This window comes from Herpailurus yagouaroundi, unplaced genomic scaffold, assembly GCF_014898765.1.
Source record: "Herpailurus yagouaroundi ecotype Mexico unplaced genomic scaffold, PumYag 159, whole genome shotgun sequence".
NCBI classification, from domain to species: domain Eukaryota; kingdom Metazoa; phylum Chordata; class Mammalia; order Carnivora; family Felidae; genus Herpailurus; species Herpailurus yagouaroundi.
Window position 1 is genome coordinate 15,958,185 of NW_024412400.1, and position 24,564 is coordinate 15,982,748.

Consider the following 24,564-nt stretch of genomic DNA (forward strand, 5'->3'; position numbering starts at 1 on the left):
AAACCAGTAGAAGCTTTCCATTTTTTTTAACTTTTTAAAGTTAAAAAAAAAAAAAGTTAAAAGTTAAAAAAAAAAAAAGAATCACTTACATGAAGGTCCAATAAAATTCTGTCTGGTGGTTGGTCCTACCTGGGACAGATGACCTTAAGTCAGACAATAGAATATGAAACCCTGAGCATCTTTTAGAAATTAAGATCTACCTTCTATTTCTAATTCTTTTCTTGGAAACGCAAGTGGCTTCAATTGTAAACCCTAAAACAAAGAATAAAAATGAATCCTTATAACCAAGAGATCACGACCTGAGCCAACATCAAAAGCTGGATGCTTAACCAACTGAGCCACCCAGGTGCCCCACCTCTCCTCTTTAAATAACGCTGCCTACAAGAAATCTTCAGCGCTCCAAAAAAGAAAAAGGCTTCACTCTCATTTGTGAGTTGTCTCAAGGGAGAGACGCAAGTTTAAGGGAGTCTAGACAGCCAGTGTATTCGTCTTTATCGGCAATAATTTGCTGATTTTAAGGTCTCATCCATATTATAAATTTTGTGTTGCAACCATCTATTCTTCAAATCACTCAAATTAAAAACAGTATAATTGAAATATTTTGCATCAAATATCAAAGTCCTCGTGCTATATACTTTTTTTTTTTTTTTCAGTAGATCTGAGCATTTATGTGTGTTTCTCTTGGGAGAAAAAGACTCCACATCCTAGGAGGTGAGGGCAGGATTTGGATCTTCCGGGGGGGGGGGGGGGAGGAGAAAACAGACTGGATATTCAGTCTCCTTTTCTGACTTAGTTTACCAAAATCCTTGCACTTTGAGAAACAGGGCGAACATCCATTTTGAGAGCTACGGGTGAAGTGATTTTTCCCAACATTTTTCAAGATTTGGTTTCAGTTTTTTAAACCGGAGGCTTCAATTTCCACTGAAACTTAAAGAAGCCCTTTGAACTGCCTGGGGAACTGGAGGGAGAACGGGGAGGGGAAAAGGCGAGCATCCCTGCGGACTGGGTCTACAAGGTGGCAGCGAGTGAGGGGTTTTCACCGCGAAATCAACATCGTTCGCTCCTTGATTCAGTCTCCATCAGGATGATTTTCACACTTGCAAAAACACATCTTTCTAAACATCATGAATAATGGATGGAGATTTCTGAAACCCCTTCCTTTCCCTCCATAATTTAAATCAAGCTCTTTCAAAGCCAACATACTACATCTTGATTGAAGCCTGAAAAGGTTATAAATAGTAAAGGTTGAAAATTTTCCACAAAGGTAGGTAGATGAAGAAAAAAAAAAAAAAGACTTATACCATACACGGGCAAGATGTACTCAGCAGCTCATTATCAACACTGTTCTCCTTCATCACTGTGCTGCTGTCTTGAAAGAACGCGAGGAACAAAGAAGGGCCGCTGCACCATTGTGCCTGCCTCCGAGCTGAAACCTCTGCATTTATTCGTGCCTCCCCCAAACCAGGCATATGATGCCATATCCTTTACGCCAAACTTGGCACAGGGAAGCTGTGTGTAACTTGAATTCTTAATACAGTCTCCCTCTGATGCTGGCCATTGTTTGCTGCATGCTCTGTGCCCTCTAGAGGACTGAAGCTTACACCTGTAAACTGGTTGCTGGCCACCAATTTCCAAGCAGGAACTGTTTTCCTCTGTTTCAAATTCCTCTAGGTTTCATGTGAAACTCGTGCCGGGGAAGTGTATCAGGAGTGAAATCGTGTGTCACAAACACCCAGTCTCTACAGAAAATGATGTACGAATGTGAAAAGGATACTTCAGGCGGAGGCACTGAGAAGGGGTGGTTCATGGATGAGGTTGGGAATTCTTCATAATACTAAGCGTCATCTGCGTGATGTGATTTAATTGCCAAAGGACTCTCAGAAACCCGAACCATCTGACCTTCAGAATAGCCCTGTGACCCTGTCCCATCTCTCAGGGAGTTCCCGGTAACTTCCGTACAATAAATAATGTGCTGAGTAACCGGTGGGTGTTACAGGTGTTGTTGGTACACCCACTGGAGTCAAGGCCTCTGCTCCCACGGAGCTCCGGGCCGGGAGGGAGAGACAGATAATAAAGGGCAAACACAAATGAATCATCGAGATAACTTAAGACAGTGAGAGACGCCATGAAGAAAATCCATCGGGGCAGTATGTCAGAGATGGGGAGGCTGTTCTTGAGGGTGACACTCAAACTGAGAACGGCAAGGGGTAAGTGGCAAGCAAAGGGTGATCTGAGGGAGGGGCATGTCAAACAGAAGGAAAGGCGCGTTCAGCAACTTTGGTTTTGAGAGGCTGGGGGGAGGGAGAGAGAGGACCGGAGGGGTTCGAACTCACGAACCTTGAGATCACGACCTGAGCTGAAGTTGACCCCGGCGCCCCACGTTCAGCCACTCTGAAGCAGGGACCTGCTTGGCATGTCCTACAAACTGCAAGAAGGCCAGCATGACTGATGGGGGCTTTGGAGAGAGTGGGAAAAGAGATGGGCTGGGAAGGTGGAAAGGGCCTTCCTGCTTGGAAGTACAAGACCATGCGTAAAGAAATAAGATGGGGGAGGAGGAGGAGACAGGGCTCATATTTGTCGAGTGTTTACTGTGGGCCAGACTTGGAGCCAAGTTCAGCCATAAGTGGTGGGGCTGGGACCCAAACCAGATTCTCTGACTCCAAATCCTGTGTGTCTCGTGCTATGCCGCGCTGCCCGGCTCACACCCTGCCATCCGGAAGGCCAGCTTTGGTTCACCCAGGTGGAAGCGGGAAAGAGAAGGAAAAATGATATTCTGAATCCCACACAGGAGCCTTTTTACCTGCTGGCCTATGTCGTGAGCGTTTGCTTATGAGGGACATAATTTCAGCCTGAATTTTAAAAGTTGCAATTTCTCTAAACGCGAAGCAACATCGTCTTCGTTTCCTATCTTTGGTGGCCTCTGGTCTAAAGAATCAGCTGACTGTCTCTACACTCTGAGGCAAATTCAAGCACTGAAGATAGAATATAGTTATCAGATGAAACTAAAAAGGTGACGGGAAAAGAAGTAAAGCATATTTAATGCCTCTAGGAAATGAATCCAAATGGCTCTGGATTGGCGTTGAGGGAAGAATGCAGTATAAGTTCCTTCTCTAAGCAAGTTTGAATACTCTCTCTGACACTGCTTTTACATGAGCTCAAATTGCTTTAGAAACCTGTCATATCGAATTAGCAAAAGAAGATAGTAATTCAGAGGGGTGCCAATGTGGCATTATTGAAAATTGCTGGCTGGAAGGCTTCCTGCAGCATTATTTGGGGACAATAACTCACTTTCATCACCATGTATCAGTACAAGCAAATGATGGGCTTTCTGTGGCTCTTGGATTAAACTTTTTCAGAAGTCCACCACACAGATGAAAATGCCCAGACATCTGCATTTAGCAACGAGAGAACGAGGACACAAGAACACATGCGAGTGTTGGCTCCATTCTGGTCAACTGGCATGAACCAAAACTAGAAACACAGACCCGTGGTAGCCCAACAGAACAGTCAGGCTTCAGAAGACGCTTGACCTTGACGTCAAACTCAAAGGCTGGGAGAACTGGGAATAAGCAGTACAGACGTGTAAAATAAAATACGCTTCCTTGTGATCTTAACGATGGGCCATCTCTTCAGAGAAACCTTCCACGACCATCCTATCTCACCCTGCCTCATCACTCTCCGCCATGTTACCCTCAGAATTTTCTTTTTCTTTACAAGACAAAACAATTTCTGGAATCGCCCAATTAGTTTTCATTACTTGCCCGGCTATTCTATCCCTCCCATCCCAGAACATAACCTCCCTCAGAAGGAGAATTTTAACCACCCTCCACCAGCCCCTAGGAACAATGCCCGGAGCACAGTGGGTACTCAATAAATCTTAACTGAAAGACTTCTGACTTCACAAAAATCTCAATGACAAGAGCAGAGGCCATTCTGTGTGCAAGAGTATTGTTTCATCAGCTGTTAACAGTGAAGCCTCTGCAAGCTAGAATCTAGGCACTCATCATGAACTGTCAGCTGACCGGAGACTCATTCTATGTCTAACAGTCAGTTGCCAGAGGGAATCTTAGGTGTGCAAGAGCGGCAGGGCAATTTGGGTTCTCCGCACCAAAGTAAGCATGCCCCTGAGTAAGCTCAAAGAAAAGGTTACCCAACTCCTCAACACCTGCTTCCTGATCTACACGATGAAACTCTCGCATTATCTCAGACTTCTCTACCTCAAAAAGTCTAATATTTTTCCGTGCCTTTTTCTTTTGCCAAATTTCGAGGTCTCGGCCTTCAGAAAGGGTGGGCGAATTGCACGATGGACACTATAGACGGAGCGACTGTTAGATATTCTGTCACATTTGCTTTCCCTCTTCTTGTACATGTGAGTATGCATGTGTGAATGTGGGCACGTGCATCTGCGTGTATGCACACGTGCGCGTGCTATGTGGTACGCGTAGCTTACGTACATGTATGTATGGGCATTAGGTGAACATGTGAGTGTACGTGTATATTTGGCTTGAACTGAGAGTTTGTGGCAGACACATTGATGTACTTCATCCCTGAATACTTCATCAGGAATCTCATTAGACCAAGAACAGCCGCCTCTACTACAATTACCACACTCAGAAAATGTAAAATTTATAACTCTATGGTTCCCTAATAAGCAGTTGGTTTTCACATCCCTTAAACATGCCCAAATGTCCTTGATAACTTCGTATTTTCGACCCAGGGTCCAATCACGTATCACACATTATATTTAGTTGTCATCTTTCTTGAGTCTCCTTTAATCTAGAATGGTTCCCCAGCCGTGTTTGTTTGTTTCTTTTTGGCCCTGTATGACACTGACATTTTTGTAGTGTCCTGGGCCAGCTTCTTAGGGAATTTCCTTCCATTTTAATTGACCTGATTGTTTCCTCTAATTATATCTAGGGTGAAGTCTATCATTCTGAGTACCTGACATGACCAATGTAAAGTAGATATGAAATACCTCTGGTTCCCAAAAGAAATTTTTAGGCTGAAATAGCGAATCAATGAAGGATAAGAACACTTCTGACATAGGCATCAGGTCTTGCCTGAGAAACAAGTCTCCTCAATTTGTTAAAATCCTCCTCAACGCAATCAGGTTAGTGCTTCCCACACATTAGTCACTCACATATGATCTTCAAGAATTTTGTTACACCCAAGTTCTACTTACATTAGCATTGATGCAATCATTTATTTTAATTCAACTTATTGAAACTGTTATCCTAAGAAATAATATCCATAACAACGGTTCTGCTGGGCTTGCTCTATTTTTCTAACACCTATCCGGTATACAAAAATACCGAAAACAAATCTGCGCATGTCTAAAACCATCTCCCATAACACAGTGGGGTTCTGGGGGAAACACTGAGTACAGTAGGGTCGCCCTGCTGTGGGCACACACGTGCGCGTGTCTGTGTAGACTGAGCTGGCATAAAAGGCCTTCTCAAGAACTAAGGAAACAAGAAGGTGCCCAGGTTGTCAGGCCAAGTCAGGGACAACATCTAAACAAATGACAAGGCCTGCATTTCCTGAGAGGCACAGCTGCTATCTCCAGTCCCCTGACGCCAGATTGATTGCTTGTCTATTCATTTCCCAGGCCCTCAACAGGCAAGATTGAAAACAGGCTCAGGAAAATGCTACTCGGGCAAACTCTGACACTGATGGAAGGAATCACTGTGTCCTCCAGAACACTTTGTGGCCTATAAAATATGCATATGGATCACAGAATTCCCGAGGTTTCATCCCCTCTACATTTGCCAGAAAGAGACAGAGGCCCGGAGACGCTAGGTGGGTTGTCCAGGGTCACACTGCTCGTTGGTGGCAAACCAGAAACTTCATCTACAATCTCAGATCCCTGAGAACAGTTCATTCCACACCCCATGCTGAGGCCTGAGCCTATACAGTTTTTGATGTATAAAACCATATATGTACCATTACACATATAAAGCCATATTTATACACACACACACACACACACACACACACACACACACATAAACACACATACATGCAAAACCACATTCTGGCTTCCTGAATCCCTCCTAAATGCTCTTTCAACCACAAATGTGTTCAGCCCCAAAGGCAAGGGGCAGAGGTTCATTCTCTGAACCTCACCATTGTCATTTTCGCTGCTCACCAAACAATCATCTTTCCCTGTGTCCCTTGCTCTGTGAACCATGCAGCCCCGGCCAGCCCATACGAAAATGCTTCTAGTAACTCTACCCATCCTAATTCTTGCCAGGGTATAATCACACTATAAAAACTCAGCATTTGGACCTCCATAAAATTATTTTAGGGCTAGACCTCCCACCTCCTTTACACCTCAGGTCAAAGCCATGTGGAGCAGAAGGCCTGGGGAGCTCCGGCATGGGTTGGAGAACCCCCCACACCTGTACCGGCAGCTCGTAGACGCCCAGCTATCCATGGCCCAGGACGCTCTCAGGGGCTCTCCCCTCTCTTTCATCCCAACAGCCGATTGGTTACTGAGTTCTGTGGCATCTGTCTCCCTAGAACTTGTCCCCTCCATTCTCTCTCCTCCTTCCCTACTGATACACCTTGGTGCAGGCCCTCATGTTCCTCCCCTACACTGTTACAAGGTCTCCCCCCGGTATCCCTGCCTACTGCCTGCCTACCAAGCCACCCTCTACATCAATGGCTCTCAAAGTTTGGCCCAGGGACTCCTGGGGTCCCTGAGACCCTTACGTGAAAATGAGACTATTTCCATGATTCTGTAGACATGATTTGACTGTGAACATGATATAGACTATTTCCATAACAATACAGATATAATATTGAAGATGCGATTTGCCTTTTCTACACTTATTCTATCATGAGTGTACCGTGGAGTTTTCCAAAGGTTTTCTGACATGGGCCATCGGAACAGAGTGAATCCAGAAGCAGATCTGAGAATCACAGTCTTGTCTTAAGTCGGGTATTAGAGACGTGCAGAAACATAAAAGGATGTCACTCTTCTCACTGAATTTTTGTTCTGGAAAATAAGTTTTCATAAACATGTGTTCTTTACGTTAATAGGTAATGGGTTTGTTATTGTTATTTTAATGAATCAGCAATCATTTTTTAAAATTTCTCAGCCTTATTTTCTAATGGAAATTAGGGATAATATTGCCCACCTAAACGAAAACTGTTTGGGATCCTTCATACGGTAAATCCTTCATTCACGATAGCTCTGTTTCCCTGTTCACCTCATTCATACTAGGGTCTCCAGGTGTCCTTCCCCTCCTCTCTCTATCAGGCCAACCAATTTTATCTTTCCCTCAACCCATCCAGGGTCTCTAAAGCCCCTTTCAAACCATTCTCATCAACTCACAGCCCAGGTAAGTATGACTCTTTTCTCCGTGATCTCCCTGCACCCAGAACATACATGTAGCACTCCACCTGTGATGCTTTATGAGCTCAGTTGTCCATAGATCTATCCCTCCCTCCTGTGTCCGCAAGCTCTCAGAGGTCAGAGATAGAATCTCACAATCTATATCTTTGTATCCCCAATCCCTGGAACAAATGCATATTTGTTAAATGACTTGCACACAGGGGAAGTGGAATAAACGGGACAGGGGGTTTCTAAACATCAGACATGGGGAAAGAGAATGAACGAGAAAGAGTGGGATCAAAGAATTCTGTCTGTCCCACTTGCGAGGGGTCTGCACAGAGCAGTGCTTTTTAAAGTCACTAGGCACAAGAATTACTTAAGGGGCTTGTTAAAATGAAGATTCTCAGCTCCACAGTTTCAGCTGTTCTGACTTAGCTGGTTTGGGGCAGGGCCCAGAACTCTTCAGTTCAACAAGACATAGGGTACAGAACACATTTTATGGACCACTGGCAAAAAGAACATAGTGGGGCGAGGGGTAGTAGTTAGTAGATTAGGCTGTGCCAAATCACCTGGGGCGGGGAGGTAGGGACAACAAAGAAGACTTGACGAAAATGCAATTTCCTGAGCCCCACCCCAGCTCTCCAGAATCAGAATCAGAGGTGCGTCCAGTGGGGCTTACAGTCAGGAAACTTTGCTCCTGTGTTTTAAGTGCTTAGTCATAAGAACCTGGAGCAGGGGTATTAATTCTGGCCTTTGTCTAATCATCTCTACTCATCCCTGAACCTTCCATCTATGAAGCAGAGGCCATATGGGGCCCCTGGATGTAAATGGTAAATACCCACAAAGAAAGGCCCTTTGCGGGGGCGGGGGGTGGGGGGGCGCATATAAATGGATTCGAAGGAGAAGATGGGGAGCTTTTGGAAAAATACTGGATTAACAAAAAGAACTGTTTCATAGAAAGGCCAAAACACTGGAAGGACAAGAATCTCCCAAGTTTTCCAGAGTTTAAATGTCCACACTGTGCCTATGGATCCCACTCCCATTGTTCCCCCGTATAATCGAGAGCATTCACCACCCAATGAGGTAACCACTAGTTACAGTGGCTACAGAGCACTTGAAATGTGGCTCATGTGACTGAGGAGCTAAATGTTTAATTTTATTTGTGATTAAACTTAAAACCTAATACTCCAGTCACCGGAAAACACTCAGGCATATTTGAAGCAACGTGGTTATGGGGATTTGCTTTCTCAACAGTTTTTTGAAATCTGAACACAGGTCAAGTGTTTCTGATGAAAACTCAGCGTCCAAAGGGCAATGGTCTGTGAGTATAAAATACACACCAGATTTCATAGATTTGGTATGGAAAAAAAATCAATATATTTTAACCTGATTATATGTGAAAAGGATAATTTTGGATATACTGAGTTAAGTAAAAAAAAATTATTAAACTTAATTTCACCTTTTTTCTTTTTACATGTTTAAAATTTCTTTGTTTAACACTTTAGTTTTGAGAGACAGAGAGAGACAGAGCATGAGCAGCGGATGGGCAGAGAGAGAGAGAGAGGGGGAGACACAGAATCCGAAGCAGGCTCCAGGCTCTGAGTTGTCAGCAGAGAGCCCGATGCAGGGCTCCAACTCACGAACCGTGAGATCATGACCTGAGCCAAAGTCGGACGCTTAACCCACTGAGCCACTCAGGCTCCCCTCTTTTTACATGTTTAATGTGGCTACTGGAAAATTTTAAATTCCTTAAGTAGCTAGCATTATATTTCTACCGAAGAGCGCAGTTCCATTCAAGACTATATAGAATGTGACTACTGAATGTTATTAAATATTTTGAAACCATCTTGGAACATTAGTTTATAGAGGGAAATGGCTGTTCCTCTATGAATTAGTCACCCCAGAGGACTGAAGGCTGATTCCAAGGATATTATCATTTTGGAAACTCAAATCTTTCCTCCATCTTTGCCTCCATCACAATGGATCAGATTCCAGGAGAGCTGATGAGTCCCTTCTAAAAAGAAGACTTAGAATTTTCAAGTCCCAATCTGGTGTGCACACCTGATAACCCTCTAGATTCAGCAGCCTTACTTCAAATGACTTCGGCTTATTTCAAAACACCAGATCCAACCCTAAACAGTTTAAGAATTAACAGACAAGACTATTCACAACAATATACCCCTGGCTCTCAAAGACCCCAAATGTCTATTGAATACAGGCAACAGCATCTCTCTCCAAAGAGACTAGTCACTAAACCAACCACACTCTTTAGGTCAAATTCTGGCATGTTTGTTAAATACATTGCCAGGGGCACCTGGGTGGCTCAGTCAGTTAAGCGGCCGACTTCAGCTCAGGGCATGATCTCGCAGTCCGTGAGTTCGAGCCCCGCGTCGGGCTCTGTGCTGACAGCTCAGAGCCTGGAGCCTGTTTCGGATTCTGTGTCTCCCTCTCTCTCTGACCCTCCCCCGTTCATGCTCTGTCTCTCTCTGTCTCAAAAATAAATAAATGTTTAAAAAAAATTTTTTTTTCTTTAAATAAATAAGTACATTACCAGACAGTGACATTTTTTTCTAACCCCTTCTGTGGGTTTCATGTGTCTGAAAACTGCTTTCATTGTTATTTCCCACATTATCAGGCATTGACTCGCACCTTGAGACAGAGGTTTTTGGGCTCCATGGTCCCCCACTGAGGCCATGGTTACAATGCAGGGGATCCACAACTCTGGGAGGTCTTTTCTGATTTTTTTGCCCCCACTCATCAACAACTGGAATCTGGCATTTTCTTTAATTTTAAAGACAAGCAACAGATTACACTACTGTTAATTAGTACCTGTGACATCACCAAAAAAAAAAAAATCACAGCTTTTTTTTTTTTCTTTTTTTTTTACATGGCAGCACAGTTGTTTAGAAATCCTGAAATAGGACCACCTGGGTGGCTCAGTCGATTGAGCACCTGACTCTTGATTTAGGCCCAGGTCACGATCCCAGGGTTGCGGGAAATAGCCCCTCCTCGGGATCCACGCTGAACGTGGAGCCTGCTTAAGAGTCTCTTCCCATCTGCCCCTCTCCCCCAACTCCTACTCTCTCTCTCTCTCTCTCTCTCTAAAATATATATAAAAAAAATTAAGTCCTGAAATATCATTTACGAATATCACAACTTTAAAATCAGGATAGTTAATTCCTCCTGACCACAGCCCCTTCTAACGTAGGGAGGGGATTACTGGTCAACTTCTCACCTGGTAGTCATGCAGCCACAAAAGGGAAAGGGTGCATCTTCTCACCCAGTGATCCAGGCGTCGAGGCTGCTTAATGGCTGCCCCTGTCGACATTTGTTTATTCTTCGTGGATAAATAGAAAGAAGTCAACCACTTAAATTATTTGTTACAGTTCTGCAAAGCCGGACAGCTTAAATGAGAAGGTTTACTTCTTCATAAGTTAGCACTGGCTTTTGGAATATGACAGGTCTGTGGACTACAAATCCAGACCAGGCAAGTTCAAACACATCTGATGGTAAAGCTAACTATCCAAGTGTGTTATTTAAAGTGATTTTTTTAAAACACTGATGACGGAGTAGGCAGTGATATAGGTCATGCATAACATTGTAAGTTCAGTGTGACAGAGATTCCCAGAATCCCTGAGAATCAGGGCGTTTTGTAGGTGGTGGGGGTGGTGCTGTTCTTTGTAATTTTATGTACATTAATTTTTACATTTAAAATATTTCTAGACTCAATCTCAACAAATTTAAAATGTTAATTTTACATTTAAAAAATAAGAGAGACGTGTAATGGTGCACATTTTCACCTGTTAAACCTTAGAAGCTGATGATGATGTGGAGGTTTTAGAGCTTGGGAAGCAAACAGTAACTTCCTAGTGACTCAATAAGTTAACCGATCAGTTTTTCTAGAAACCACTTGGCTCTTCCACCTGCAATATGAAAAGTGAATTAAAACCTTGCCTGTTATTACTGAATCTATTTCCCTCAGTTAAGTACAACATGAATGTATATTTAGAAACACTGCAACACATTCCAGTTTAAAAAAAAAGCTACGCTGGGCTTAGAAGGGTAAGACCAGGCAGGGCAGAAAGAAAGTGACGCACACTGAAGACTGGTATTTCTAGGCACTTGTTGTCCCAACATTTAGAAACGCCCCGGCATCAAAACAATGCTGTCGCTTTTGAAAATTTTGTTCTTTTTCTTTCTTTCTTTCTTTTTTTTTTTTTTTTGTAACACCAAAAGCCAGATTCAGCCCACAATTTAATATTGTCAATACATTTTCTTCATTACAGAACTGGCACCCCAACTGTTACCTAAGCACTTCACTCTTCAAATCCCACACCCACATGTTCTGAACTCATCTGCACTCAGATATGAATAAAGATGAATAGCATCTTGAGGAAATAGCTTCTCCATTCTCAAATGGCAAAAGCCATGAAGCAAACACGTCACAGTGTCTGAGGGATTTCTCAGAGGAACAAGAAAGAACCCTAAAGCCACCATTTTGTTAGAAAAAAAACCACATCCTTCCCTGGCAACGTGCCCACTAGGGATTTAAAGTCCAAAGGAACTTCAGAAGTTCCCATACTGAGAGGTTCTGTGATTCTCTTATGAAGAAATGACTTTTCTTTCTCCTTTTACTAAATTTCAGATAATTACATTTTGGTAGGTCAGCAGTCCAACTCAGCATCTCTTTACGGAGAATGGTTCTAGGAGACCTTGATGAAATTGCAAATGCTTGGAAATAGTCACTTGCTTGCATGCTGGGTAAATAGGAAAGCATGCTGACTGTATTTATTTTACTATCATTATGTCTCCGTGGGGTGGGCTAGTAAAAAAGTGCAGGCTGTTAACAGCTTGGTATATACATACACATACACACACCCCCCCACACACAGTATATTCTAAAAGAATTTACTTTTCCTTCATCTCAAACCGTGCCTGCAGAAAATCCCCCATACTTGAATGGTTTTCCAAATACTTGTTTATAAGGTGGATGGTTGTCACTTCATTCATTAGTGTTCATTCGTTCGACAAGTTGTGAGTGAATGCCTACTATGTGCCAGGCTGGTGGTGAACATCACATACACTGGTACCAACACAGGCCCATCTTTGCTCAAAGGAACGTTTCACAAGGTGGCTGGGTGCCCAGACTAACCTACGGTCACCTCCTGTATCAGTCATCTCGGGCTGCCATAACCAAATACCAAAGCCAAGGTGCCAGCATGGCCAATGTCTTATGAGGGATCTCTCCTTGGGTTGCAGATGGCCACGTCCTTGCTGTATCCTCGCGTGACTGTTCTTGAGTGGGTGTGGTTGGAAAGAGAGGATGTAAACTCTCTAATATCTCTTCTTATCAGGGGGCTAATCCCGTAATGAGGGGCCCACCCTCATCACCTAGTTACCTCCCCAAGGCCCCATCTCCGAACGTCATCACATTAGGGGTTAGGGCTTCAATACCTCTTTAATATCAAATGTGCTATTTCATCCGTCATGTTAATTCAATAGACCTAAGTCTTTCAAATCCATCTCAGAAGAGTGGGACTTTGGCTCCTCTGCCATTTGGCTTTCTGTAGTGGTTAGGGCTGAGGGCCTTAGACACCAACAGAGGATGAGAGCCACAGGAGCACCAGACCCCCCCAGTCCTAAGGACGCAGGTGGTTTAGGGTTTGGAAGAAAGTAAAACAGGCTCTGAGGCTCTCAGGTCAGCATCTGAAGCAGAACTGATAAGATCTCCGCAGTGAGGTCGAAATTCAGAAATGATATGCTTTTTAAAATCCAGTATCCTTACTCCAAGGCCTGCCTCCCTCTTTGAAGTTCTCGTGATCAAGTTCAATCAGGCAGTACAGCAAAACAAATAAGAATAACACAAACTCAGAATAACAGCAAGAGTCAATGCATTATCGTGAGGTTTTCACAAAACTGCAATCACAGAGCACTTTTCTCGGGACCTGAGGAAGTAGGGTAGGTGGGTATTCACACCCCACCCCCCAATACATTAAAGGCAACACCCACCAAGCTCAGCCCCTCCACTAGACGTCATTTGACTCTTCGAGGTTTGATCATTTCCTTAAAAGCCTGGATGATCAAAGCCAGCCTGGCACGCAAAGGGATCAAAGAGGAGAAATTACAGAAACCCCGATGCAGGTTTTGACTCTAAAACTTAGGGCAGCGGACTTCCTCCTTTCAGACCATCCTCTGCCACCTCAAAGAAATAATCAGCACATGTCACAAAGGCTGAATGCACCTTTCGCCCTGGTCCTCGGTCCATGCAGAAGCAATCGAGAACTTTTAGCTGGATCTCTGACATCCAGACTTCCAAAACGGAAGGTCAAGCTCCTTCCTGTTTCTAACAGAACGAAGGGGAAACAGACACTCCTACATGTCTCTTCCCTCATCTAGTGTTAAAATTGAAAAAGCGGGTATCGTTGGGTGACCTAAATCGGGCTGTGCTGGATGGATGGTTCTGCCACAGCACACAGGGTCTGGGAATAATTCTAAGGCATCTCTCGTTCATTGCAAGGGCTTTTATTTCCATAGTACTAGAGGCTCCTCACAGCCACTGATGTAGGACAAGAAATATGATAGCCATTTAGCAGAAACCCCGGGCTCAGAAAGTTGAAGGGACTCTCACCTCTGGTCACAGAGCTAATGGCAGAATCCTATTCAAAATCAGGAATTCCAAGGGCAGATGTTATCATCTTTACATGGGCTTGGGAACCTAGAAGTCCATTCTTCTGCAGGAGGCTGGACGTAGCCTGCGGATGTGTTTTGTATTTTGTTTTCTTCTGTTTTTAATTGAGCTGGTCCAACCATCAAAGATCAGGAGGTTTCACATAAAAACCTGGATTTCTGACTTCTGGGGGGAAAAAAAGCTCAGATCTGTCCTCACACAGGGCAACCGAAGAACAGAGCTAAGAGGAGACTGTAGCCCACTTTCCCATGGATAACCCAGAACCCAAACAGGGTCAAAGACTCTCTCCTTCCACGGTCTCATGCTCAGCTACACAAAACCCTAACAGCTCAGGCTGTTCCCACTTCCACGCCTGTGCTCACATGACTTCTGTCTTCCTGGGACGTCTCTGCCTGTCTTGCCAGTTTGGTATGTGTATGTGATCAGTCTTTCAGGATCCAGTTCACGTGCCCTTGGCTCCGAAAAGTCAGTTCTTTGCATCCCTGGAAGAACGAACCAGCCTCTGTTCTTGAATATTTTTTGTGTTTATTTTATTTATTTAAAAATTTTTTAAATGTTTATTTATTTTTGAGAGACACAGAGACAGAGTGCGAGCTGGGGAGTGGCAGAGAGAGAGGGAGACACAGAGTCCAAAGCAGGCTCCAGGCTCTGAGCTGTCAGCACTGAGCCCGATGCAGGGCTTGAACCCACGAATGGTGAGATGATGTCCTGAGCCAAAGTCGGATGCTTAACTGACTGAGCTACCGAGGCCTCCCTTTTTGTGTTTATTTTATTAAACGTCTTTTCATGTGTGCATATTCAGTGTTGGGCACATAGTAAGCAATCAGCTATGTTTTGATCCGTACTAAAAACAAAGAATTAAGTAGTGCTTATCATGTACCAGACGCGGTTCAAAGCACCTAATACATATTAACTCATGTAAGCCTCACAACTCTCTATCCTTACATTCATCTCACCTAGAGAAAATGGATGTCTGAGGATATTTAGGCACATTAAAGGTTAGGGAATATTCTCGGAGTCACTCACTCTGCTGTTCAGTTGCAGAAGTTGCAGAAGAACCGAGTCTGGCTACCTCTGGATAGATGGGTAGATGAAAAGACAGAAGGAAGGGAGAGACGGAAGAAAGGAAAAAGAGAGGAAAGGAGGGAGACCCAGTCAGGTGAACTGTTAGAAACAGGAAAAGGCACGTTCCGTGGCGGCAACCACAAGGTCCCTGGTGGGGCCAGGGCAGTGTCGTATGCTGGTAAAATGTAGCAACAGATTCTCTGCATCAAAAAAGCCCTGCTTCGCAGTGTCTGTGACTTTCTGTGGTGCCGATAATCCTACTGTGGAGGATTTTGAGCTCTCAACGTGATATCACTGAATGCAGAGTGGGAAAGAGGAAATGGGACGAGTCGGTGGCACTACCCGGTACTAACACGTCAGCTCAGATACACCAGAGTGCAGGATGTACCTAGGAAGGCGACAGAGGAAGAGACAGGCAGGACCAGGTGAGGAAGGAACTATGAGACCCTACTGAGGATCGTCCTCAATACAACAACAAGGAGTAACCTGGAAGTTTTTAGTAGCAAGTGACACATCATACAGTTATGAAGACAGGCACACAGTCAGACCTTCAGGAACCCCTCCTTCATCTTTCCTGCAACTTTCCTGAGTGACAGTTACTGCTGTAAGGAAACTTACCAATGGTTCTGCCCTTTGCCTACTCTATCCCTTTTTACCTGTCAGCTGTCGTTCCCTCTATCAATCCCTCTGCCGACCACCACCATCCTCTTATTCTGGGCTCCTGGAAGTGCTCTGGGGGTCAACAGACCCTCGGGACTGGGGAGTCTCTGCCCATCATTACTGGTCCTCTGGTACGTCAGGGCTGGAGGGCCTAAGCAAAGAAGTGAGCTTGAATGAGCTGAACAGGAAAGCCATCGTACGGAGTATGATCAGTAAAGCAAAGCCAGACACATCCTTGACATTAGAGACCACAGAGCTGGAAGGGGCTCTGGAAAGCCTCCAGTTTACTGGGGAAGTAGAGCAGAGGGCAGTCAACTTAACCAGCCCAAAGACATCATGCTGATTAAGGCCAAAGTTTGATGTAGAATGAGGTTGCCTCGTGCCCAAATACTCTTCCTGCATATAAGCGGGATGTTTTCTGAGATGTTGCTTCCCTCCTGCAAAGTCAAAGGCTTTCTTAGGAGAACTTTTTCTATTAAGCAGGTTCTACTTCACCAAATAGAACAGACAGAAACATGGTGATCTCCACGATCGGGGACATCCTGGCATCCTCCCATAACACAGGACAGTATGAGCCATCTGTCTGGAAAACACTCCTAATGACCACAGTCTCCTTTCTATCACTCATGGCCTTATTCATCAGTTTAAGAATTCAGTTCTCCAGACCCAGACCTTTCCCCCTGGGTCTCCATCTACCTGGCCTGCACTGAGGCCATTTCCTGATAAGCAGGAAATGGACAGGGAAAGGAAGTGAACCTTTAAAAGCCATTATAGCAGCTCTGCTTTGGGGGAAAAAGTGTTGGAGGGGAACTTAAAACTTTCAGCTGAAATGCACACTTCAGGTGACCAGCCAAGGCGACAGGGCACGTAGCCAAGGCAGCCAGCCATCGGGGACTGAGATACAGGCCAATCTTCACCCAGCCAGGAGCCAGATGCTGCTGCCTATTTTCTAGTTCTTACAGAGGCATCCCACAGCCTGCCTGTGCCCCTGACATGTGAGTCTCTTTCAGCTAACAGTGATTTTTATTTGCCAACGCCCATCATTGTCTACAACCGTGACCCCTAGGAATAGGGCAGGTAAGGCCAGTTCCTGGAGCCGGAAAAGTGAAAATTGGGTCCAGAGAGAGAGAGAGACGGAGAGAGAGAAGATCCCAGAGAGATAAAAGAAGCTGGGAGGACCCTGTTATAATCTGCCCAAGTCTGTTCCGATGTACTCCTACCGCGTTAGCTGGAGACACCGAACAAGGGTCCAAGGTTTTTGGGGTCGCAGACCTCTAGGGCATTTATCAACAGAATGCAAGTGATCCATAAACTTGAACAGGGAAAGAGTCACAACTTTGTTTATGAACACTGCACTACAATTTAGTATTTCATTCCATCATAAAGGCAGGCTACAATACTGCCTTTACGGTCTGCCATGTAGTAGAAGCACCAAAGACTTTGCCACTGACAGAAAGCAGACTTTTTCGTGTCCGAACACAGCTGCTGCAGGTGTCTCAAAGCAGCCCCGTTGCAGATCCCTACTTAGGAGAGATGGTGGCCATCTGTCCCACCAGATCTTGTTGTTACACATACATTAGGAGCTTACAATGGTGTGCGTGTGTGTGCGCGTGTGTGTGTATCTAGTGTTATAATCTTCTGCGTTGCATTTGAAGCATTTTAAACACGTCATTCTGCGGGTTCCTAAGTTTGGAGGACTGCCAAAGGGCCACAGGCATCAATGAGATGAAGAGCCATTGATTGGCCTGGTGGTAGAGAAGCCACATGAACAGGGGACAGGGGAATGTGGGTATGAGACCAGGCCCTCTGGCTGAGCAGCCAGCCTGCCTTTCCTTTGACCTACACCTTGAGGAATTATTTGGGTACGTTATTTTTCCTTGTACACTTCTTCAGCCCTTTATCATCCCCATTAGCTTTCTGTATCTTCTTATTTTTATGCCTTTTAAATCTTATCCCTCATGTTTGGCATACTATCGAATCTCATTTAGTCTTTCTGTGCACAGAGCTGGGTTTTCTTCCTTCAGGTGGTCTGTTTTCTTTCCTGGCCTACCTCTCTCACCCCCTTTCTTTCCTTGCTGTATCCTGTTACCTCTCTCTTCGCCCCCCTGACCCAGCTGGCTGTCAGTCCTCCCTCCTTCCTGGGTTCTGCAGCAGATGCTTCGGGCACCAAGCGCCTACAGTCCACCTTGCACTGGGGAAGGGCATTTATTTTGTCTAGATGACACGTTTCTAAGGAGCCACCAAAAAACAGACTGACCACCTGAATAAATGACAACCAAACATTCCATGGGAGAAGGGTACCTGCCTTTGCCAACGCAAGCTTAAATATAATTTGTAGGACGATGGGAAACACTCCTGCTTGATAATCCCTGCTGACCAGATGTCTAGGGAAGGTCAGCAGACTAGACCAGGATTCTTCTCAGTGCATAAATTCCCAGAGTAGCAAAAGAGAAGTATACTGCTTAGTCACTGCTAACAGGGGGAGCCCTCTGTAAGCAGGCCTTTACCAGCACTGCTTTTCTAAATCAGAAGTGAAGAGGTTAGACTAGAGGGAAAGCCAGTGTGCCTTCATGACCTGTGTGCTTTCGCTCTGGACAAACATCCAAGTGCACTGCGCCTCCTCCCTGCCCTCACCAGGGGAAACATTTGTCCTGAAATAGCCAACTCTCCCGGCAAGGTATTGAAGGCTTACATGTAGACTGAAAACGTGTATCAATGGCCTAAAAAATGAAAGGAAGAAAGAACAAAAGGGAAGAAATAAAGAGAAGAAAGAGAAAAAAGGAAACGAATCTGCATTTGAAGACATGCTTCATTTTGTCGAGGGTGATTCTGTGTTCGAGAATGGTGCACAATCTTTTATTTTTTTTTAATGTTTCTATTTTACTTCTTCTTCTAAAACAATGTTTATTTATTTTGAGAGAGAGAGAGCACATGCAGAGGAGGGGCAGAGAGAGAGGGAGAGAGAGAACCCCAAGCAGGCTCCGTGGGGCTCGATCCCACGAACGTGAGATCATGAGCTGAACTGAAACCAAGAGTCGGACGCTTAACCGACTGAGCCACCCAGGCACCTCTGTTTCCAATTTAATTCTAAGGAAAGGCACAATTCTTTTTAGAAAACTATCTGAAAGTGTAGTGACGCTTACATTGGAGAGTTGTTAACATATGAAGCAGCTCAGAGAACTTGGGATAAATTGAAACCACAAATTTTATAAACTTCACTGATCTGTTCATTGATCCTCTTAAAGAAAAAAATCCATTTTTATCAGGGTGGTTCTTTTTCAACACTTGTTCATTTATTTATTTTAAATGAATTATACTGCCCTTGCCAACAACCCATCCCCTTTGGGAAAATAGCATGTTCCAAGGCTGTTAGCTCTTGAGAAGACTGCAGACTTCATTCTCACATAAAATTTCATATGCCATGTTACAATGTATTAATTCACTGGGCTTTTATAAGGGATATACAATTTTATACTAGTATGTCAGATATAAAAGCTGCCATCATGGTTCCCAACCACTTGTAGAATAAAGCTCTCCAAAGTCACAACCTGCAGATAAAATATTAGATTTATTGATCTTATGGAATATTCAAACTTAAGTGTAAATTAAGATAGTATATATTTGTTTAAAATAAAATACACAAGGGTAAAACTTCTCAGGTTCTACTTAGTGAACCTTTTCCCCCTCCAACGTCTTCTTCAAACTCCACAGAAACTTATTATACGGCCTCTCTTGTTACTCAAAGTAGGTCAAGTTCAGATGCTCCGGTCCTTGATTATGCTTTTATTTTCAAATATCTCACCCAAACTGAGAATTTTAATTCATGCTATGTCTTGCATAAATGCGTTTATTCATTGTGTTCTGAACAAAAGGCTTCGGTTTTTGTTGTTTTTTTTTTTTTTCATACTCTTTTCCCCAGCACATGCTGTTTAACAGCAGTTTCTCTTCTGCCAACAAACTGATATCAGTTTATATGATTTAAGGTAGACACATGCGCAAAGAATTGTCCCAGCAGAAGTGCCGTGTGGGCCCTTTAACACTACACCACATAAAAGCCACAGTAAACCAGGTAGAAGGGATGCCAACCACATAAACAGGATGAGGCTCCAGCTAAGTCTCCTATCATCCCTGAAAAGCTACAAATTGGGAACCAGGATACCTGCCCAGATCAAAAAGGATTCTTCTTCCCGTGCTTCCTAAAAGAGAGACCATTTCTTTTGGATTTTGTCATACCTGATTTCAATGGTACATCTCTTCTCCTCTAACAATGCTGTGATCTCACTAGACCAGCATCTCCACTCTAATGTGAATTTTCATGGTTTCCCCTGAAGATTGGGACAGCTATGCATATTTCGTTTTCTGACTTACATAAAATAATATTCATTTCTAATAAATTCTCTAAAAATGTGAGTGCTCCCCTCGAGACAACAGGGGATTCTGGGATTCGGACCGGTCAACCCAACACAGAAGGCAAACTGAGGTGGTGGGGAGGCGGGGAAGGGGAAGGAACAGCATCTCTCAGTTCAGCCTCTCCATGGTCATTCCTGCCACCCCAAAGCCCTTTATCAGCCGACCTCCATCTACCCCCACCCCAGGTTCTTGACAGCAGTGATCCCTCACCTTCACCTTTCCCTCCTCCACCCCTAGTTACTGCCTGAGGGCTTCTGTCCTGGTTTCTCACAACATCAGGGATGCAAACCCTACCCCAGGCTACATAAAAGGCACCAAGCTTCCACCATCTGTCCGCCTGTAACTCTCACCCCTCAGTGTGGCTCTAAGAAACGGGTTTTTCCCAATCCTCCTCTCTGTTTACTCCGGCTGACTTTTTCTTGATTTGTCTCCAGGGGCAGGACCTCCTGATGCCAGTAGCTACAGAGAAAAGACATGGGATGTTCTTAGAAACCAAAATTCTGTCCTATAAGAATGGCTAGGGCTATATGGCATCCCGAGGCTGCTGAAGAAGGTCCCTTTGTTATAAGGTCTCTGTGGGTAACAAAGTGGCAAAGGGCTATTTCCCCCCTCTCTGAGCCTCAGGTATATCCGCTAGAACGATATTGTTTTGCCTCAGATTTGCAAAAGCCTAAAGTGTGACCCAACGGTCAGAAATTCAGAAGAAATCATACCAAATCACTTCATTGTATTCAAAAGAATTTTCCCCTCTGATCTACTATGATTTCTCTTATTTTCCCAAATACTTGGGAGTGAGGCCAGACAGAGCTACTCCTCCTGACAAAAAGACTGCTACAATGATTGGGAATCCATTCATTTTTATTTAACGTCACCTAAGGGTTTGCATGGTTACTTAAACGCTGTTGATTTGAAGGCTTATAAGTATTTGGTTGCAATTTTTTTGCAAATGAGACACATTTGTGATGGTGTATCCGTTATATGATAGTTATTTTTTTTCTGGTTATGCTGACTGAGGCAGTTATGAAGAATTAGAAAAATGAACTTTCTTTTAATAAGTTTTTCCCGAATTAATTTTAAGATGCTGAAAAACAGCAGTGGCCATAATCCATTTATGCATCAACATGGCTTATTTTGGCCAAGAGTCAGAGGACAGTGGTTCCAGTACTGGTTATGTTAGGAACACACAGAGTGGCCTTGAACATATCACTGAATCTCCTCCCTGCTTCTGGATTGGGGGCAGTGATATCTGAGATCCCCTTAGCTCTAATATTCTGTGGTTCAATCACTAGAAAGACACTGGCAAAACACAGGTTCTACGGTTTGTGACTATAGATCTCTGTTCACGTTTGGATTCCCCCCTCTCCACTGCTCTTCATATTTTAAATGGGAAGGTCTGCCAAAAGGTTCAGAAAAGAAGTCCATTGCCAGCAGCCAGTTGCCTAAATTTGCTTTCAGCACCAGGATCCCATTCTACCAAGATGTACCCCAACAGACTCTGAGAGAGGGGACATGCCCCATCAGCCTCCCACGTGATACAGGCAAGGACTGGCGCTCCCACAGTATGGCTGCAGGGTTTGGAGTAAAGGGCTGGGAGACCTCACCCATACTTCCTTGTGGACAAAAGGTCTTTAGTACCAAACAGGGTCAGGGAGCTTGGGACACACCCAGTGTTTTCTACCCACAAGATTAACCAGCTTCCCCATTTGCTGGCTGGATGGCAATGAACACATAACTTAAGTTCTCCATGGTTTAGTTTCCTCACCCATAAAATGGGGGGAAAAAATAACTGTCCTCCAGGGTTGTTGTGAGGAGTAAAACTAATAGTTCACGCAACATATCAAGAATAGTGCCTGGCACAGAGTAAGAGCTCAATAAACACTGGCGCAGATTATTATTACTACCTGTCTCCCCAGGATATCTCAGCAACGCGGGGGTGGGGGTGGGGGTGGGGGGAGGGCGGACGGGGACACTTTGGTGTGCAATTCAAGTCTTCCTTCAAGAGTTCCCCAGGGACCTGCTCCAACCTGTTTCTCCATGCAGAGGGAAGTGGCCCGAGCACAAACCCAGGTAATAGGCATCCGGAAAGAAATTGGCCCTGGGGTAGTTCTCGCGGGGTGAGGGACTTCAGTCTGGGATCCTACCTCAGGTATCCAGGTAATTCGGCAGAAGCCAACGCTCTGTCCCCTGCGATGCCTGGCCTGTGAGGGTGTGGCCTTTGTGCTCAGGAGCCGCGGGGAGTCAGCGCTGAGGGAATCCCCGGTCCCGCTCCTCGGGGCTCTGAAGCGGGCCGCGGGGAGACTGGAGCTCGCTGCTCCAGGGGTGCCCCAGGGTGGGAGTGAGCGACCTCAGGATTCCTCCCCCGGAGCCCTGGCAAGTCGACGTCTCTTCCGGAAGGGTCTGGCCAAGGCGTGGGGCCCAGAAAAGGAGACTGCGCTGAGCTCTGCTTTCTCCCAGCTGGTTACGGGAGAGCAGCAGACTTATTATAACAGGGCAACCGCAGAGGCGGCTGTGCCCCGAAAAGCCTGCACGTGGGAGGCCTGGGCAAGGAGGGCCAGAGGGTTTCAAACAGCTCGGGACCCCACGCAACCTCCAAATTCTTCGATGGGCCAGTGGAAACCCGGCACTGGACTCTCCAAGGTGCTGCTTGGAGAGGGGCGTGCACCTCCTCAGAGAGAGAAGGGTTAAACGAGGTGCTTCCAGGCCTTTGGTGGCCCACCTGGAGAAATGGAGCCCGGGGGGGGGGCGCCCCTTCTCTGCAACAGCAGTCTAGACCCCCTCCCGCAAATGGTCTTCCATTCGAGATTGCTGGGGGGCAAAGGAGGAGAGAGCCTCGCCTTCCCGCATCCGTTAAGGCGGCTGCAACAACCACAAGGACCTACCGAGGGGCCCAAACGTGGAAAGACCCACCTCTGCCCGGGGCCCCGGCCTGGAAGCCAAGTCTCCCCTCATCGGATGCCCACACCCCCTCGCCCTGCGTTTCCCGCACGCCCTCCGGCTCTTGGGCTCTTGGCTCCCGAGCCTGCGGGCACAGCGTGGGGCTCCCCCACTCCCTCGCTCCGCCCAGGTGCGATTTGCGGAAGGGCGGGGGGGGGGGGGGGGACGGAAAGGTGGCTTCCCACTGCAGCCTCCGCCCCTGCTCTCTCCTCCAACCGGTTCGAACCCCTGTCTACTCTTCTGGCGCTGGGGACTCCCCGCACCCCCTCCCCCCCGCCCGGCACACACGCCTCTCCTGGGGGCCAGGAATCCCCTTCCCACCCTGCGGCTGTGCAGACCTCCTTGACTCCAGAGCGCCCGGCAGGGAAGGTGGGCGTGGGTCTACGGACTCGGCTGCGGAGGTGGAAGGGTGTAGAAGCGGGTGCCGGGGAAAGGAGAGGACTCTGGTCCTCTTAGAGCCAGGAAAAGCATCCCTGGTCCATGATCTGACCACTCGGTCGCCGCCTGAGACGCCAACGCATTCACAATCTCGCCTGGAGGTTTGTTTCTCCTGGAGAGGAAGATCGCCCCGTTCCAGGCACCCAGAAGCTGGCCTTCCCAAGTACCCCTCCTCACCCGTCCACCCCCCCCCCCCCCCCCCCCCCCCGGGCTCTGGCATTCCAGGGCTCCATTCTGCCTCTCTGCGCCTTCCCAGGTGCCCAGCCCCTCCCCCCATCTCTATTTACACACCCGGGCCAGAGCTCTCCGGACTCAAATCCTTTTTCCTCCGTGTCAGGTGACGGCTTGGACTGGCCCCTCGCCCACTTTAAAAGCGGAGCCCTTTGGTACCCTGTCAACCAGATGTACCCGAGACCCCCACCCCCACCCCTCCGGGAACATTTCTCTCCCCAAATGACTTACTTCACCCACCCGGATCTGCACTTGCTGTTCCCGCGGCACACAGCCGCAAGCCACTCCAAGGGTTTCATTACCGAGTTCGGGGTGGCATACGCAAGGATGGACCGTGCTAGACTGAGCCCCAAGGGTGGCCGCAGCCTCCTCCCATGTCCCACCCCTCCTATTGCATTATCTCTGCTCCTATCCCACCCTCACGAGCAGGATGAGCACTGCTGAGTCCCAAACCCTCGCCTCTCTAGCGGGAGCTGCAGGGAGTGAAAAGTCGACTAGCAAGAACACCGAAAGAGAAATGGGCAGATGCAAACGTCAGGGGTGGTAGTGGGGGAGGGCTGGGGGAAGGGCGCACGCGAGAACTAGACCTGCAACTTGCACGGCACGGGGTGAGCACCGCGCGGGGAGGGGGGGGGCACAAAACTTTGCAGACTACTGCACAGCAGCTGGCTGCAAGCAAGCAGGGGGTCGACTTCCCCCCGCCAGGAGGGGTCTCTCCCAGGGTCTGCGCCAAGGGGACCGGAGCTTTGGACGTGGCTCTGACCTGGGGTGACAGTTCCCCTCTACTTGTTACGGGAAG

The 24,564-nt window shown here is 46.2% G+C and overlaps 1 protein-coding gene across 2 annotated transcripts in view; it reads right to left on the reverse strand.

The window, feature by feature from the left end:
- The window catches only part of LRRC3B (leucine rich repeat containing 3B), a 90,209-nt gene that overhangs the window by 65,466 nt on the left and 179 nt on the right, over positions 1-24,564 (reverse strand). The window contains exon 1 of one of the 2 annotated variants that reach the window (XM_040480028.1): positions 22,304-22,411. The exons of the other annotated variant lie outside the window; for it this stretch is intronic. The gene's annotated coding sequence lies outside the window, so the exon portion shown is untranslated. Of the gene's footprint in view, positions 1-22,303; positions 22,412-24,564 lie in introns of those variants that run through there. 2 annotated transcript variants of the gene reach the window in all.